This window comes from Pipistrellus hanaki (assembly GCF_964339955.1).
Source record: "Pipistrellus hanaki genome assembly, chromosome: 4".
NCBI classification, from domain to species: Eukaryota; Metazoa; Chordata; class Mammalia; order Chiroptera; family Vespertilionidae; genus Pipistrellus; species Pipistrellus hanaki.
In genome coordinates, this window is record NC_140506.1 from 60,524,758 (window position 1) to 60,543,334 (window position 18,577).

At 39.9% G+C, this 18,577-nt stretch overlaps 1 long non-coding RNA gene across 4 annotated transcripts in view; it reads right to left on the minus strand.

Moving 5' to 3' along the window:
• Positions 1 to 2,893: 2,893 nt before the first annotated feature.
• The window catches only part of LOC311622103, a 78,247-nt gene continuing 62,563 nt past the window's right edge, over positions 2,894 to 18,577 (minus strand). For 2 of the 4 annotated variants that reach the window (XR_014794946.1, XR_014794947.1), the window contains exons 2-4: positions 10,229 to 10,415; positions 8,760 to 8,848; positions 5,925 to 7,397 (exon numbers count right to left, since the gene is read on the minus strand). This is a non-coding gene — a long non-coding RNA (uncharacterized lncRNA). Of the gene's footprint in view, positions 5,663 to 5,924; positions 7,398 to 8,759; positions 8,849 to 10,228; positions 10,416 to 16,944; positions 17,700 to 18,577 lie in introns of those variants that run through there. The other 2 variants (XR_014794945.1, XR_014794948.1) reach the window with 2 other exon arrangements.

Sequence of the window (18,577 nt, forward strand, 5' to 3'; positions counted from 1 at the left end):
AAAAAATAAATGATCGTGGGGAGGCTCATGCGCTGTAAGATGATCTCAGCAGAGAAGTAAAAAGAGGCAGGTGGGTAGGAGCCAGGCACGGAAGTGAGGGGGGCAGTGAGGAGATAAAATACAGAGGTGGGGAAGAGGGGGTGTTCCTGGGCAGCGAGAGGTAGAACTTCTATGGCAGGATGGAGGAGCTCCAAGGAGGTGAAATTTGCAGGAGATCGCATCTTCCTGAAAACTGGGCTGAAAAGAAGCATTATTTCTTCTGGGAATGGGAAGAAGACAATTTCAAAGTCGAAATTGTGGGCTCTACTTTCTAACTCTTGACTTCGGGCAAGTAACATTGCTCTTCTAAACCTCAATTTCTTTATACATAAAATGGCACTATAAACAAAGAATGAAAGTGAATTAGATTAAAATCACAATGCAATACATTACATACCACCAGATAGGCAAAAATTTCAAAGTGCGACACTACCAGATATTGGTGAGCATGTAAAGCAACAAGACCCCTCATACACTGCTTGTGGAAGTGAAAACTGGTACAACTGCGTTGGAATACAATGTGGCATTGTCTAATGACATATAGTTTTAAAATTTGAAATTAAATAAAATTTGATTTTAAAAATTCTGGGATCAAAAATTTGAGAACAGCTACCTCAAAGAAACTTATGCACAGGTACACCACAATACATATACAGGAATATTTAAAGCTTAATAAGAGTTCCAATCTGGAAATACCCTAAATATCCATTAATTTGAGTATATTGTGTTTTATGTTTTTTCTGTATGTTAGCTATATTTCACAATAAGAGAAAAGAAAAAATAGGATGGAGGGAAAAGGGGTCCTAATATATGGTGACAGGAGAAGATATGACTTTGGATGGTGGGCACATGGTGCAGTATTCAGATGTTGTAACATAGAAACCCACACCTGAAAGCTGTATGATCATGTTGACCAATGTCGCCCTAATAAACTTTAAAAAATAAAATGGCAATTAAAAAGGTAATACGTAGATGTTAAGTTTGAAGAACCGCATATTAAAAGCTAAAAATATCCCAACCCTTATGTATTTTATGATTAAGTATAAGTGAATTTCTTTCACTTAAGTATAAGTGAATTTTTTTCACTTATACTGTCCTGAAAAAAAAAAAAAAAAAAAAAAAAAGAGGAAAAATTACTATGTTGGATGCATCAGTTAGCTATTATTTTTTTTTTTTGGGGGGGGGGGGAACACCTCAAAACTTGTGGCTTGCACAATATATATTCCTGTCTGGAAGACTGTAGGTCAGCTGGTGTATGTGCTCTCAGATGGGCTCACTCATCACCTGTGGTCTGGTGGACAGCTTTGCTGATCTTGGCTGGGCGTACTCATATTTTGGTGGAACAGCTGCTTATAGGCTGGTCTAGAATGGCCTTGGCTAGGACAACTGGACTCTCCTCCATGTAGTCCATGTTGTAGCCTTTCATCCTCCAATAGGCTAGCCCGGGATTGTGCATTCGATGGCTATAGGATTCCACAAGAAGGTGCAAGGCTTCTTGAGACCTGGGCTCAGAACTGGGCCCTGTCACTTCTGCCTCATTCTGTAACCCAAAACAAATTACAAGGCCAACCCATTTTCAAGAAACAAGGAAGAGCCGCAAAGTCAGGGCTCCATTAGGAAAGCAGAGAATGAAATATATATATCCTTAATATGCAAATAGATTGAAAGGCGGAACAACTGAATAACCAAACAACAAATTGCTATATTATTCGCTGATCATCAGGGGGAGCATGTAGAACATGGTGGGTGTTGACAGAAGGCGGGGTACCGGTTGCTATCATCAGAGCGAGCCTCTGATGGTTACTGAAAATTCTTTGCTCCTGTGCTCCATAGTCCTGCCCGGTACTTGCACCTGCTGCCAGTGCCCAGTGCTGGTCCCAATCACTCCTGAGGGCTTCTCCACCTCCTCCTACCCCTGCGGGGCAATCAGGGCAGCAGTTGCAGCTCACACCTGCTGCTGGCACTGGCCCCAATGGCTCCTCGCCATCAGTGGGTGTGAGGGGGGCCAGTGATGTCAGCGTGTGGGTGGCAGCAGGAGTGGGGCTGCATGTCTGCAGACAGGGGACCAGGGGCCACGGAGGGAGGGGCCAGGTGGGGGCACGGAGGATGGGCCGAGACTCGTCCCAGAGCCCACTGCAGCCTCTCGCCCCACAGTTCCTTTCAAGATGCACAAATTTGTGCTCTGGTTCCCAATATATCCTATATAATAAAGAGGTAATATGTAAATTGTCCATCATTCCAAAACACAAAGATGGCCGCCTCCATGTGGTCAAAGATGGCTGCCCCTATGTGGACACAATATTGCCTATACAAGATGGCCAACAGGGGAGGTCAGTTGTGGGCAATCAAGCCAGCAGGGGAGGGCAGTTGGGGGTGACCGGTCTGGCAGGGGAGAACAGTTAGGGGCGACCACGCAAGCAGGGGAGCAGTTAGGTGTCAATCAGGCTGGCAGGGGAATGGTTAGGGGATGATCAGGCTGGCAGGCAGAAGCTGTTAGGAGCAATCATGCAGGCAGGCAGGTGAGCAGTTAGGAGCCAGCATTCCTGGATTATGAGAGGGATATCCCAGATTAGAGAGGATGCAGACTGGGCTGAAGGACAACCGTCCGTCGCCCCCCCCCCCCCCCTTGTGCACGAATTTCATGTAATGGGCCTCTAGTGTGTGTGTATACTTATATACACATACATATACATATACATATACATATACATATACATATACATATACACATACACATACACACACACACACATATATATACATGTGTGTGTGTGTGTGTATATATATATATATGTATATATATATATATATATATATATATATATATATATATAGCAAGGAGTCGACTATGGAATTTGACAGTTCTAACTGAGGTAATTGGTTAAACAGTGTACGGGAAGTTGTTACTTCTTCATCTGGTGCCAGAGCCGGAAGTCTGCACGTAAAGCAGTCAGAAAGGGAAGATGGATGTGAAGTGGAAGAGAAACTGGACCTTCAAGGATCCGCCATAACCCACATCATTTTAAAAAATATATATATTTTATTGATTTTTTACAGAGAGGAAGAGAGAGGGATAGAGAGAAACATTGATGAGAGAGAATCATAGATCAGTTGCCCCTTGTACACCCCCTACTGCGGATGTGCCCACAACCAAGGTACGTACCCTTGACCGGAATCGAACTTGGGACCTTTCAGTCCACAGGCCGAAGCTGTATCCACTGAGCCAAGCCGTTTTCGGCCCCACATCACTTTTTTACCGCCTCCAATTCTCCCACTTCCATGATGGTTGGTCTACAGGAAGAGCTGGTGCTCTTCATCGAGTTAAACATGCACCTGGCCCAGAGCCATTCCTTTCTTTGAATGCAGAAAGGAATATTGCAGCTGCTTCATCACTTCTGTCTTTCAAAATGTCTCCTGTGGACCACTAACCCCCAACTACGCAGGGAATGGAATTCAAGGGAAGTGTAGTTCCAGCTGAGCTAAGTTAATATAGTACAAATGCACCACAGACACTTTGAAGAAGCAGGAGATGAGGGGGAAGGGAAGAATTTTGTTCATTTTTGCAATCAATCTAGCCCACTGGATAAAAACAGAAAATGAATAAAATTAGATTATTGCCCTTGGACAGTTCATAGTCTAGAAAATAGAAATTTAACTTTGTTCCAAATTTTTAGTTTATCTTTCCCTCATTTCCCAGGATTATTATAAGAACCAGAAAGTATATAATGTGAAAAAGCTTCATAAAATACACAAGATGATATGATCTTTATGTCAGATACACATTCTTGTAGGGACTACAAAATGGTACAAGAAAAAAAAAACACAACACACCATGATTTGTTCAGCTTACAGTGAAAACACAGCAGTGGAAATTTTGACCTAAATATAGGCTTTGTGCCTTGGTCATCTCATACCTTTTCCTAATGTAGGTAGTGTCATATAGGCTTGGGAAAATTGCCTAACTTTCTGGTACCAAGTTTCTTCACCCATAAAAGAGGTAATAATGCTATTTTGTAGGTGGCTGAGAGAATTGAATGAGGTGAGAGAATATCCATACAGCACACAGCATATAGCACACATCATAGTGCATTAAATAAAGTAGAGGCTCTATATATAATTCTCCTTCGAAAAGCTACAATGAAAAAACTTTATTACCCGTACTTTCCGGTGTATAAGACGACTTTTGAAACGAAAAAAAGTCAACCGAAAATCGGGGGCAAAAGACCAAAATTGCACAAAAATTTCCTGCAGATCTTGACGGCAAAGTAAGTCTTTTCTTTGAAGTGGGGGGTAGTCTTATACAGCGAATATAGGCCTAACCCTATGTTTTAACTGTAAAATTAGGGGGTTGTCTTATACGCCGGAAAATATGGTACTCCTATACCAGTACCGTGTATGGGTCTATGCTTATATCTGTAGGTTAGACTATTAAATCAGGTTAAGTGATCAGGTTGGAAGGTAAATATAGGGAATCCTTCCCAATGTAAACACAGACTTTGAATAATTATAAATACATTTATAATATAACAATAAATGTATTTATTAAAATACATTTCATTTTCAAAATTGAGCTATCAGCTGTTACAGTGTGTATATATATTTTGAGACAGCTGTATAAAATAAAGAGAGGTTTCAAATGACCATGTTTAGGATTGGGACAGAGACACTTCTATGACCTCCTTGGTGTCAGCATCAGATACAGATCAGAGAAGCTGTAGGATGAAGCATTTGGCCATACAGAGATGAATATGACCATTTAGACAGCACCTGCCACAAAGGGGAATTGGGGGAAAGGGCAGAAAAGTCAACATCTTCACTGTTTTGCCTACAGCCTGTATTCCTCATTATCAATCTGAGATATTGAGTAGCAATTTAAACACTAGAGTCTACTTCTATTTCTAGCATTTTTAGAAGTGGTCTAATATTCTAGTATTTTAAATGGGAAAAATAATCATATCCAAACAAAAAAAATCCAACCAATTTTCCTAAATATGATTAACAACAATCTTCAATTCTATAACATGTATCAGCATGATTTAAGTATTTAAAATATTAATCATCCAATTATTTAACATTTAATGAGCTCATCAATTGTATGTTTGTATGCAGCTCTCAAGAATACTATACAGTATCAGATATGAATTCTGTTTTTCTTCTACACTATGCTGAACATGTACTGTAATGTAAATAAACAAGGACATACCATAACACTTAAGAAACTAAAATTTTATAAAACGAGACAATTAAAAACTAATTACTTTGCAATTGCCCAAATAAGGTGGGAAGGAAGGGGCACTGTGGTCTTGGTAGAGGTTTGGTGATGGGTAAAATTTGAGAGAGTGTGAGCTAGTGAAGGAGTAAAGTGACTCAGTACATGTCAGCGTCATGTCCAGGTCTAAATTCAACTTGGCAATTAAGACACTGTCAATGACTGAGAAGCCTCACCTGAAACAATAGGACAAAAACCAAAGCAGCCAATAAAACAACCTCTCAAAATGGATAGCATTCCCTTATCATGCAGTTATATGGCTCCTGAGTATAAGGTTGTCCATGGAATTGCACTTCTGAATGTGATTCTTCTGCTCATGTCATAATCAAAGTCATTTACAATTCCAATCATTTCCTATGAATGATAGTAGATATATTTTAAACATTTGGCACTGAATATTCAGAACTGTTCTTTTTTCTCTTTTTATGTCTCAATGAACATTAAGTTGAACAAGTTTCTCTTTAAGTTTTTCAACATTTTCCCTGTGTAAATGAGATGATCACTTCCCCAAACATTGGTAGTCAAAGCTAATTTGGCAGGATCAAGTCTTTAGAAGATATTTTTATTTAATGGCCTAGTCCATTTGAGCTGCTATAATAAAATAGCACCAACTGGGTAGTTTTTAAACAACATAAATTTATTTCTCACAGTTCTGGGGACTGGGAAGTCCAAGATCAAGGCGCCAGCCTGGTTGCCTTCTTGTGAAGGCCCTTTATCTGCGTCACAGTCAGTACCTTCTTGCTGGGTTTTCACATGGTGGAAGGGGTTTGAGAGCTCGGTGTGGTCTCTCTTATAAGGGCATTAATCCCACTCATGAGGGCTCTACCTTCATGACCTAATCACTTCCCAAAGGTCCAACCTTCTAATACAATCACTTTTAGAAGTTAGAATTTCAACATATGAATTTGGAGGGAAAGAATGACAAACATTCATATCATAGCACTTAATAATGTGAAGATGATGTGTATAATGTACAACCCATGTACACAAGGACAGCAAAGACCCATCCTACCTATAGTCTGTAATGCATTCTGCATCCTCTCCTCCAGATATGTAATCTAATCTACATATTTTAGCTAGCATATGTGCAAAGATTCTTTATAGTGGGTTTTGATTTAGAGTAAATTTGGAATAAAATTGAGTGGATCTTCAGACAGTGAGAAATCAGAAAATGAGGGAAGGGTTCCTGTATTTTTACCCACCTCCCACAATTGCTCCCTAGTAAAGTCTTGTCTGATATCCACAGTATTTAAGAGAAAGTCATATAGGAACATTAATCATTCTCTTCAGTTGCTTAATCTATCTAAAGACACACATATATGCACAAAGGATACATATTCAGGATCTTGTGAATCTGTGAGTACTTCTACAGCATATATTTCCACGGTAGGAAATCAATTTGAAATCTAAAAATTCAAATTCAGAATTCTATTGAGAGCTTGCCTACTTGACAGTGAGTAAAAAACAAAACCACAATGAAAACCTGATGTTGTCCAATCGCACAAACCACATTTGTGTCTCTGGGAAAAGAACAGGTTGTCGGAAGCCATTGGTCTTCAGAAATCTCTCATTGATGGCTGAAATGGAAAACACAAAATCTCTGAAAGCCAGGAATCTACTCCACTGTACTGTCAGCTCACCAGAAAGCTCTGTGGTCAGACCATGTTGTTCTCCTTGCCAAAGAAAAATTTCAACATTCTACAGTTGTCAGGTTATGAACATAACATTATGGGGCAATATTTTAAAATCTCATTTGAAAAATGTTTTTGTGTTTTACAAAAATGAAGTTGAACACAGTAATTTAGGCTCTGGAGTTACAGGAAACACTACCTTCCTTCAGAACATCAGTTAGCATTCTCCTAAGTGCAGGAAGCAATGGATGAAGAAGTTTTACCTGTAAATGGGCTGTGGTCCCACAGACATTGTAGGCTTCAGATGGCTTCTCTCCCTTCAAGTCTCTCTTCACATCATACGGCCGCTAGGGGACGCTGCTCCCTTTCTAATACTTCTGCCCAGGCAGAAACAATTGGTTCTTTTTCATCTGAGATTTGCAGTAGCATAGCTGATGATATATTTAAGCAAAATTTTGCTAAAGGCACCAGGATAACAAAAGGGAGATAATATTTAAAAGTGGTTAGTGAATGGATCACAAAGCTTCTGGAAGATTCAGACTTCTTCCCAGGGCAGTGCAGAACCATTAAAAAAGTGTAAAGCATGAGAGAACCTAATTAGAGTGGTGTTGTAAAAGAGCATTCTAGTGACCATTTCAAGGCTGCATTAGAGAGGTGAAAATATTTAAACAAGGACACCAATTAAAGACTGTTTACAGTAACCAGATAAAAGCTGGTAGTAACCAGAACTAAATTGGTGTGTCTGTTGATGTCTGACTAGCACCTGTTGTGATGGCTGTAGGATGGAAGAGGATATGAGTAGGAGGTGAAAATATTGGTCTAGAGCAGTGGTTCTCAACCTTTCTAATGCCGTGACCCTTTAATACAGTTCCTCATGTTGTGGTGACCCCAACCATAAAATTATTTTCTTTGCAACTTCATGACTGTAATTTTTTGCTACTGTTATGAATCGTAATGTAAATATTTGTCATCAGAAAACACAGATAATGGGCACATCCCCAGTAGGGGGTGTGCAAGAGGCAGCTGGTCGATGTTTCTCTCCTATCGACGTTTCTAGCTCTCTATCTCTCTCCCTTCCTCTCTGTAAAAAAATCAATAAAATATATTAAAAAAAAGAAAACACAGATATTTACATTATGATTCATAACAGTAGCAAAATTACAGTCATGAAGTTGCAACTAAAATAATTTTATGGTTGGGGGTCACCACATGAGGAACTGATTTAAAGGGTCTCAGCATTAGAAAGGTTGAGAACCACTGCTCTAGAGTAAAGAACTAGATGTGTGTGAGGGGAGGGAGAGGGGAAAGAAAGAGAGATTAGATTGATTTTTCCTGAGGTTGAGAAAAAGGTTTCCCTAACAGAACCAAGTTACTCGCCTATTCAGAGACACCTTGGTGATGCCAAAGAAACTGAAGCAGCCTAGCAGTACAGAGCAGAGGGCAATCATTACTTGGATAAAGTGGCATTCTATAAACAAGCACCTCTGTTTTCTAGGCACTGTGCTAGGTGTTTCAAGTATCAAGAAGTCAAGCATCTTTGTTTTTATTATAATTTCCTCCTTTAAAAAAATCACATTATAAGCAGAGAATTGTCTTTTCTTTGCTCCATTATTTTGCACGTAAGAGGTGGTAAATAAATATTGGCTAAAGGGATGGATGAATGGAAAATAAGAATGATAATTGTTTGGATTTGGAATGCCATTTGGAACCCAGCTCTTTTCTTTTGTGTTGTTATATATAGCAATCGTATTTTTAACCCTTTGAAAATATTAGTGTTATATAGTCATGCCACTTTCAAACAACTATATTTACTAGATTACCTTAATCACATATGATTTTCTTTTTCATTTATAGTAATATTATCCTTAGTTGAAAACGAAGTTACAATGAACAGTTCCAGATGGGTGATCTGGGCAGGAAGCAATTGGAAATCATATTAGTTCATTTGCATTGATCTTACCTGGCAAGGCTTACAACACACAATGGTAGTGAGAACTGATAACAAAATGTCTTCTAGCTTAACATTGGCACTTGGAAAACAGCATCAGCTGCAGTCTTGCTGCATGTCTCTAAGCAGTCGTCTCATTTTATTGTTGTCATATCTATTTCTTAAAATATAGGAATCATCCTTGATGCCCCTGTATTCCTCAGTATTACTTTGATTTAGTAATTAGTTAGTGAGAAGGAACTCTGATAACTTCTATCTGGCACTTCTTGCCATAATTTTCCTTACTCCAGAGGTTAGGAGTCAACCAGGAAATGTTATCGATTGTTGTTGCTGTATTAGTCCTATAGTCAGAAGGTGAGGAGATCACTACAGAATGTATCTTGGGCCTAACTGGGCTTTGGGTGATGCAGACTTGGATTAAAATCCCATGTACTACTTGGTCCCTGTCTGATTGGTGAAACATTTTCATATATGGAGTCCCCAAGAATTAATGTTAATTAATTAGTATGGAATAATCCTCAAAATCAGAATTATTTCTGCATGATTTTCAAGGTAAATGGCCATGATCCTTAGGAGCAAAGGCTAACAGGATGATCATGAGAAAGACCTTTCTCAAAGACACTCAACATCTTGCCCAGCAGGTGTGGCTCAGTGGTTGAGCCTTGACCCATAAAACAGGTCATGGTTCAATTCCCAGTCAGGGCACATGCCCTGTAGCATGCAGGTGATCAATGATTCTCATTATTGATGTTTCTATATCTCTCTCCCTCTCCCTTCCTCTTTCTGAAATCAATAAAAACATTAAAAAAAAAATACCCAACATCTTACTCAAGACATTCTAGGGCAGGGAACTGACTCAGGTCTGGAAATGGATGAAGACCCTGGCTCTCTAGAGTGGACATTCAGGTCAGGTTTCTCCTAGCCTTTGCTTCCTAGGAGTCTGTGACTATAATAAATTAAGTAAGACTTCACTACATTGCTTATCAATTTTATTCCAGTAGACTCCATGAATTAACCACAACTAGAAATTTCTGCATATTATAACCTACCCTAAGTCTGATTAGCAAAACAGCTCTGCTTATTAAAATGGGCAGAACCATATTTTTTAGGGCACTGTCTTTAGGGACCCTCCCAACATCACTGAGCTCAGGGAGCTAATTTTTATTCAGCTTTTCCTAGCCAGCCTTCTCAGCTTACGAAGGACAGCTGGTAAAGCATGTTTTCGTGGTGGCAGTACTCTTCTGACCAATCTCATTATCACGGAAAGAGTGACAGTCTTCAGGGCTGCAATGATGGAGGGAAGGTGTGTATATGTGTGAGTGAGGGGACATGAATGCTTACAATATTGAATCCAACATGAATGTCTTCTGAAGTCTTTGAATTCATTCCCCCAAATCATGCAAAAGAATTGTTGCATTTTGATAGCATTTAACACCGTCATCCATTGCAGGCTTGTATTTGCTAGTCCAGGCAACACACTTTTAGGATCAAGGTTGATTTCCTGAGCCAGGCCAAAGAATGACAGCACCTGCATCAAAATATAAACTATTTTAAAATAGCTTCTTCAACTACACACTATCAAAATCCATTAATATTTTTCAAATTTTGTATACCATGAATCAGTGAAGTCCTTATAACGTAACTACTCTGTAGTATTCTCTGCTCTGGTTCTGTACCCACTCTGAGTTTGAATTCTGGTCACCAGTCAAGCCAAAGTGAGACACAGGCATGATTTGGTAGTTCTCTTCTCCAATGCAAGCTGTGGCCAAGTGTTTCAGAAAATTTGGAGAGTTCTGGATTTCCCAAGTCCTAAATATGTTCTAATAGTTGCTCCTCTAATTCCCAGGATACAAGTTTTTCTTGATGTTCTAATTTACATAAAAGACATAGTGAGGTTGTGAATTCAACTAATTTATAATAATAAAAGTGTAATATGCCAATTAGACCGGACTTCCTTCCTGATGTCCTTCTAGATGACCTCTGGACAAAGCCAGGGCTGTAAGGGAAACCCAGGTCCTGGTGCCTGCCAGGGGCTGGGAGGAAGCCCGGGTCCTGGGTGCCAGAGGGAAGCCAGTGCCAGCAGCCGGGGGAAGGAAGGCCTACTTTTGCACAAATTTTGTGCATCGGGCCTCTAGTAGTATACATGATAAGGGAGCCTAAGAACTAAACTCTAGGTTTGGTTGTCAGTGACTTCAGGCTCCATTTATCGTTGGAAAGGTTTTGAGTTTTGTGCTGTGCTTTGAGGAAAAAATTTTAAGATTTGAATGTGTCTTTCTTTCACTTAATTATCTGGTGTCTATAAGAATAACTCTCTTGCCCAGCCGATGCGGCTTATTGTTTGAGCATTGACCCATGGACCAAGAAGTCCCTGGTTTGATTCCTGCTCAGGGCCCATGTCTTGTTGCAGGCTCAATTCCCAGGAGGGGGTGTGCAGGAGGCGGCTGATGGATATCTCATTGATGTTTCTATCTCTCTATCCTCTCCCTTCCTTTCTCTCTAAAATCATTAAACACACACACACACACACACACACACACACACACACACACACACTTAAAATAACAAATCTGCCTAGTTCCCCAGAGATTTTTCTCCATGAACACAGACGAAGATTAGCCAAGACCTGTTGCCTGCACAACCTGGAATCTGAACTTTTATCACTGCCTGATTTTTTTTTAGGGAGTATGTATGGGATACATATAATAATCATTTGCATTGGCAGGGGGCTTATGATTAAAAACAGATGAATAAAATGCTATGTTATATTTATGTTGATGTTTATGCTGATTACATGTGAGCTTTGGACTTGTCAACAAAGGTCCTGACAAAATGATGACAGGCCATTTGTTCTGAGAATATAGATATTCAGATATTGTGATAGCATATGCTCAGACATTCATCTGAAAATTGCTCTTCTTCAATTCATTTTGGCATATGACACACATAAGTTTTAAAAAAATTCTGATAACTAGTGACTCATACTTTACACTGATGATAGCTTATTAAATTTCTATGACTTACATGGTATAAAATCTGATCCCCATCAAGAAAAAGCACAGATAATCACTTCAGGATATAAATATGATTAGACAACTGCACACTATCTTTCCTGAATAGATAGAAGAAAATTCTGTTTGTTGGTCATGCCCAGATGGCTCATTAGCTGTTAGGACAATATATAAACTTGTCACCATGGTGCTGACTAAACAAAAAGAAAAATATTCACCAGTAAGTAGACAAATGCTATATACAATATTGAGTGTTCATATTTCATATCTTATGTATTTACTTAATTCAGATGGAGAATAGGGTAAACTTTTATTTTGAGGTTATATTATTTGTAATGAAAATAACGCATCCCTGAAGGTTACATGGGATGAAGTAGTTAATCTTAAGAGTGGGTGAATTTACAGAGGTTTCCTAATGCTAAACCAAAATAAGTTTTTAAGTTGTTTTTAAAACAGGGTGGGGGATACAGATTGTGAACTAGGTTCTACCATACATATGTTATGTCTGATTTGAAAATTCACCTCAGAAATAGGGCAGGGAGAAACAAGAAGAAGGACAAGACAGTGTGCCAAAGGTGAAGATGATAATGAAAAGGCGAGGGTCCAGATAGTAATCTTACATAACATACAGTAATCTTTTTTTAAAAAAAAATATTTTATTGATTTTTACAGAGAGGAAGGAAGAGGGATAGAGAGCTAGAAATGTCGATGAGAGAGAAACATTGACCAGCTGCCTCTTGCACACCCCCTACTGGGGATGTGCCCGCAGACAAGGTACATGCCCTTGACCGGAATCGAACCCGGAACCTTCCAGTCCGCAGGCCGATGCTCTATCCACTGAGCCAAACCGGTCTCGGCCATACAGTAATCTTATATGAGCTTTCTTACTACACAGGAATGAAAGGTAACATATTGTTTTTATGTAACTCTGGTCTCATTAATGGTAATGTTTATATATGGTGCTATATAATACTGTGTTTTCCCCAAGCCCATCCAAAATGATACTTTATACTTATAACAAAAAATAAACTGTGTACAGAACAGTGAACAGGGGACAGAAATCAAACCAGTAAGCTCTCTCTCTCTTTTAAAATTTTATTTATTGATTTTAGAGAGACAGAATGAAGGAAGGGAGGGAGAGAAAAAGAGAGAGAGATTTGTTGTTCTACTCATTTATGCACTTATTGGTTGATTCTTGTATGTGCCCTGACTGGGGAACAAACCTGCAATCTTGACTTATGGGGATGATGCTTTAATCAACTGAGCTACCTGGCCAAGACCAAGAAGCTTTCTGAGGAACTGTGGTCACAATGTGAGGTCCAACCACAAAACGGGACAGGAGCTACAAAGAACGGGGCGGATTGTAAATATTTTGGAAAAGTGGCATGGAGAATTAAGTTGATATGTATAAAGGGCAGCTATGAAGTGACATGCCAGATCTAACTCATGTACCAAATATGAACAACTGTGTTCCCCTCCATCCTCAAAGTTCTATAGCCTAAGGAACTAATGATGCAGACTGCAAAAGATTCTTTTGGCTTCCTCCTTTGTTATTGCTGATATAATATTCTTCAGAACAAAGGGCTTGGAAATATTTTAGATTTAAAGAGGAAGATAATTTTAAGAAATAACCAAATATCTTTGGAATGTGAGTAAAAATTAAAAAAAAAATTTTTTTTAAATTAATTTCAGAGAGAGGAAGGGAGAGGGAGAAAGAGAAACATCAATGATGAGAGAGAATCATTGATTGGCTGCCTCCTGCCTGCCCCCTACTGGGGATTGAGCCCCAACCCAGGCATGTGCCCTGACCAGGAATCAAACTGTAACCTCCTAGTACATGGATTGACAATCAACTACTGAGCAACAGCAGTTGGGTAGTATTGCTATTTAAAAAAAAAATTTTTTTTTTAGAGGAAGAAGACAAAAGAGAAAGGTGATTATAAAATAGTGAAACTTATTTTCTTACATATCTTTTTTATTTCTTGTTAATCCTCATCCGATGATAATTTTTCCATTGCTTTTCAGAGAGAGTAGAGTGAGAAAGGGAAGGGATAAGAGAGAAACATTGATGTGAGATAGACATTGATTGCTTGCCTCCTACACATGCCCTGATCTGGGCCAGATATGTGTCCTTGACCGGAAATCAAACCTGAGACCCTTAGGTTTGGTCTACTCACGTAGAAACACTGGCCAGGGCATTATCTTACGCACATCTATTTAAAAACTAGAAGTCTTGGCGGCGACAGGGGTGGGGGAGGTGTCCCTCAGCCTGGCCGGTGCCCTCTCCCAGTCTAGCATTCCTCGCCCCTTAGCGCCCGCCTGCACGCACCAGCCCTGAGCCCAGCTTCTGGCTGAGCAGTGCTCCCCCTGTGGAAGCGCACTGGCCACCAGGGAGAAGCTCCTGTGTTAAGAGCCTGCCCCATGGTGGTCAGTGCTCGTCATAGTGACCAGTCATTCTGCTGTTTGGTAGATTTGCATATTAGGGTTTTATTATATAGAATACTTACATTTTATTGCCCATCTACTAGAAATGTACATTTTTATAACAAGTTGTTCTTAAAACAGGAAATGTAACTACTTTCAATTTGGACTATAGACTTTACATGATTGATTGATATAAAATATGTCCATGTCAACTCTGGGGATGGATAAAAATCATAGGGAAGTCTCACCGGTGTGGCTCACTGGTTGAGCATTGGCCTATAAACCAGGAGGTCATGATTCAATTTCTGGGTAAGGCACATGCCTAGATTGTAGGCTTGATCTCATGTGGGGTGTGCAGGATGCAGCCAATCTATGATTCTCTGTCATCATCAAGTTTCTCTCTCTCCCCCGCTCTTTTCTTCTCTGAAATCAATAAAAATATATATATATATTTAAAAATTATAAGGAAACACAATATAGGAATAAAGCATAAATTCCTATGAACATCCATAACTAATGGTAGCTTTAATTGCATCAAATTAGTAAAAATGTAAAAAAGAGCTGGCACAAATCAGCTCTTGGTACAGGATACATGAACTCTATCAATAGATGGAGTTGCCACTTACAGCACTTACTGTGTACAAGACAATTGCGTTACACACATTATATTGCTTCTTTCGAGGACAGTCCTTTTACGTGCTAATTAGCATTGACACTGTTAATAAAGGGAGGTTTAGAGAGATTAAGTTAACTAAGGTCACAGAGCTTATTAGCTGCAAAGCCAGTTTTTTAAACCCTGTTTGTCTAACACCAGGTTCTGCACTCTTAATTCTTTAAATATTTTTAAAATGATTTCTTAAAAAGTAAATGAGTTGCTCTGCTTACACTGAAATCATTACACTGAAAGTCTGTTCCTTGGCCAAAGGTTATGCACAGGCTCAACCCTTTCTGACTTATATACACGCCCGCCTCATGTGGCTAAAAGAATCTCTTCTCTCTTTCTCTCTTGCATTTTCCTTAAAAAAAAAAAAAAATCATTTGTGCTCCTCTATTGCCCTTCCATCAGATTCTGCCTTAGCCCAGCTGTTCCTACCCCTTCCAACAGAACCTCACCCTTCCTTCACGCCCAGTGTCCTCTTCCTCCCCAGTCCCAGGCTACACATCCGTTTAGCTGGGTTGGAACCTTCCAGTTTCCCCAGCAGCCTTCTTGCCTCAGTCCCAAAGCCCTTCCCCAGCCCATGCACAGAGATGCTCTTAGTCTAGTTTTCCTCTGAATCGCAGCTTATCCTCTTCCTTTGCATCCTGAGGCATACTTTCCCCATCTGTTTCCTTTTCTTAACAAGGTTAAAAGGAGAAAACACAAAGACAGGGGTGCAGGAGGAAACCTTTGCTACATTTAGGTGGTTTCTACATTATTCCAAGGTCTAAATAAGCCTTGTCAAAAGGGTATTCTGTAAGTGGGACAGCTCATCTGATACTGGCCCCTCTGATGCTGCCCACATTCCCAGTGTTCTGGGGAGAGGGGTGGAGGTGGGGTTCTTCAACTCCAGATTCCATCAAATTATCAACAGGGCTTGTGAGAAACAACTGGATCCAGAGTATGGCATAAGAACTGATTTAATCATAATTATACCATAATTCTCCTAATATATAAAAGCCCAAGCGACCATTACAACTGAACGACCGCAACGACCAGCGAAAAGGTCCCTATGACACGCACTGACCACCAGGGGTCAGACAGTCAACCCTGATGGTCAGTGTGCTCCCACAGCAGGAGTGTTGCTCAACCACAAGTCGGACTCAAGGCTGGCGAGTACAGCTGCAGTGGTAGGAGCCTCTCCCGCTTCTGCAAGTGGATGTGGGACTGCTGAGTTTTGGCTTGGCTTGCAGGGGATCACTGAAACCCTGCAGTCTGATTACCGCCCCCCCCACTCCCCCCCCCCCCCCCCCCCCGCGTGCCCCAGGGGTCCTGGATTGCAAGAGGGCATAGGCCAGGCTGAAGGATTCCACCCACCAGGCACGAAACTGCACTGAGCCTCTAGTATATAATAAACAAATGCTATACCATGCTCCTAACATTAATTCCCAATTTCTTTATCAATAAAATTTGTTTTAAATATGCCCTTGGCTAAGAATGGTTAAGAATCTCTGCTTTGCTCTAATCTAAATGTCTCTTCTCTAATGTTTTTCCTAATTCTGCTTATATTTACTTTCTTTCTTCCTTCTATTTTTATTTATTTATTTTTTTTAATGATACTGGGTTGTTTTTGTTTCGTGTCGGGATGTCATGCCTCTCTAGGCCAGAAACCGTGTCACTAATCAGTAAATTATCTTTATCTGCAATTGCTTATCATTCAGATTTTAAACCACATAGTCATTATACAGAGTTGCCAATGTTTATTTTCAATATGCTCATGAAGATGCCTGGCACTAGGTACTTTTACTCTAGGAACAATGTCAGGAGCCTATTGAAATCAACTGGTGGTGTGGGGGTGGGGAAAGACAACTTAATAGAAGGATACAGGGGCAGTTTATGGTCCCTGAGGGCAGGAAACACAGCCAGACTTCTCCTGCAGGGACTAGAACTAGAACTGGAAAGTTAGGAACCAAACGTGTTCTGCCCACCTGCACGCAATCTCTTGTTTCTGTTTCTCTCTGTGCAAATGTTCCTTTTTTCCTCTCCCAGGCTGGCTTTTTCTGCTTTTTCCCAGTACATGGGAGACTATGGCCACCTCACCAGCTCCCAAGTTGTAGGGCCCTTCCAATTCATGTTTTCACTGAAGAGCTGGAGTCTCTCTATCCCAAATCCATATTTGTAGGGAAGTGAACAGATGGATCGATGGGAATCAGGTTTGCACTCTGGGTCCAGTGAACTCAGGGTGTAGACCAACGTAGGAGTCAGATTTCTGAGAAAGAGGTGAAGGAGGGTTCTTTAGGGAGGGGCCTTGGGGCTGGGGAGCCATGGCTTCTCTGTAGGACCACAGGGCTTCTTTCTGATGGTGTGGTGGTGATGCAGTTCCTGCTGCCACTTCTTTTTGACGCCTCTGTCTTTGGTGCTTCCGTATCCTTTGTTAGGACAAAGAATTTTCTGACCAAGCTGCAAACAGATCAGCCATTTGGCTTCACAATGGACCCCAGGATCTGTCCCTGGTGTTACCATTAAGTCTCAGCATTATAGCTGTTTAACCATGGTTTCCTCTTGCTTCAGAGAAAGAAGAGTAGAAGCAAAGAGGGGATACCCAAACCTCTTTCTTCTGGAGTCAAGATGGAAACAGCCTAGGTGCCCATCAGCAGATGATTGGATCAAAAAATGTGTTACGTCTACACAATGGAATATGATACTGCCATAAAAAGAAGGGATTCTTATCATTTGCAGCAACCTGGATGGAATTGGAGAACATTATGCTGAGTGAAATAAGCCAGTCAATGAAAGAAAAACACCACATGATCTCACTCATTTATGGATAATAAAGAACATTATATACCGATAAACAAAAAGATAGATACAGAGTCAGTAAAGCAACAGACTGTCAAATTACAACAGGGAGGGGAGGGAGATATGAGGGAGATAAAGGACTTGTATGCATGCATATAAACATAACCAATGGACGCAAAACTCTGAGGAGGGAGGGCATGTATGGGAGTGTGGGGGGCAATGGTAAGATATATACACATATAATACCTTAATAAAAAAAAATGAAAAAAAAAGATGGAAGGAAACAACAGTTAGAAGCAGATAGTTGTGTCTCATCCCTTATTCTAGATTGTAATCTCCTATTAGGATTTCAATCATATCTCAGGGGAGCTCTCTCCCCCATGCATGCAGTTGAACTTAGAAATCGGTTAATTAGTAAAGAAAAAAGGGAAATTATAAAAAAAATACACACATACCATAAACATTTTCTTTTAATTTAAAACATGATTAATCATTTGCAAATCTTTTCATGTAGGTTCACAGCCTTTTTTAAAATTTTAATATAGAATCATTGCTTGGTATTCTGATTCATATTTCTTGCCTAAACCACATTCATTTTCTATGGTCTTTGAATTTGATTCAGAGTGGAATGAATATTTATAGACTCCTATGAAGCAGAGTTAGTGCAAAACACTAGATCTTTATTACTTTTTCTCCTTTCAGAACATTTTTCTTAGTGAGTTGACTTCACTGAGTCTTTTTAAAGGATTCAATGTAGTTTCCATAAAAATAACATTTCTTTTTCATTTTGCCCTTGCAATTCATTGGTAAATATAATAACTA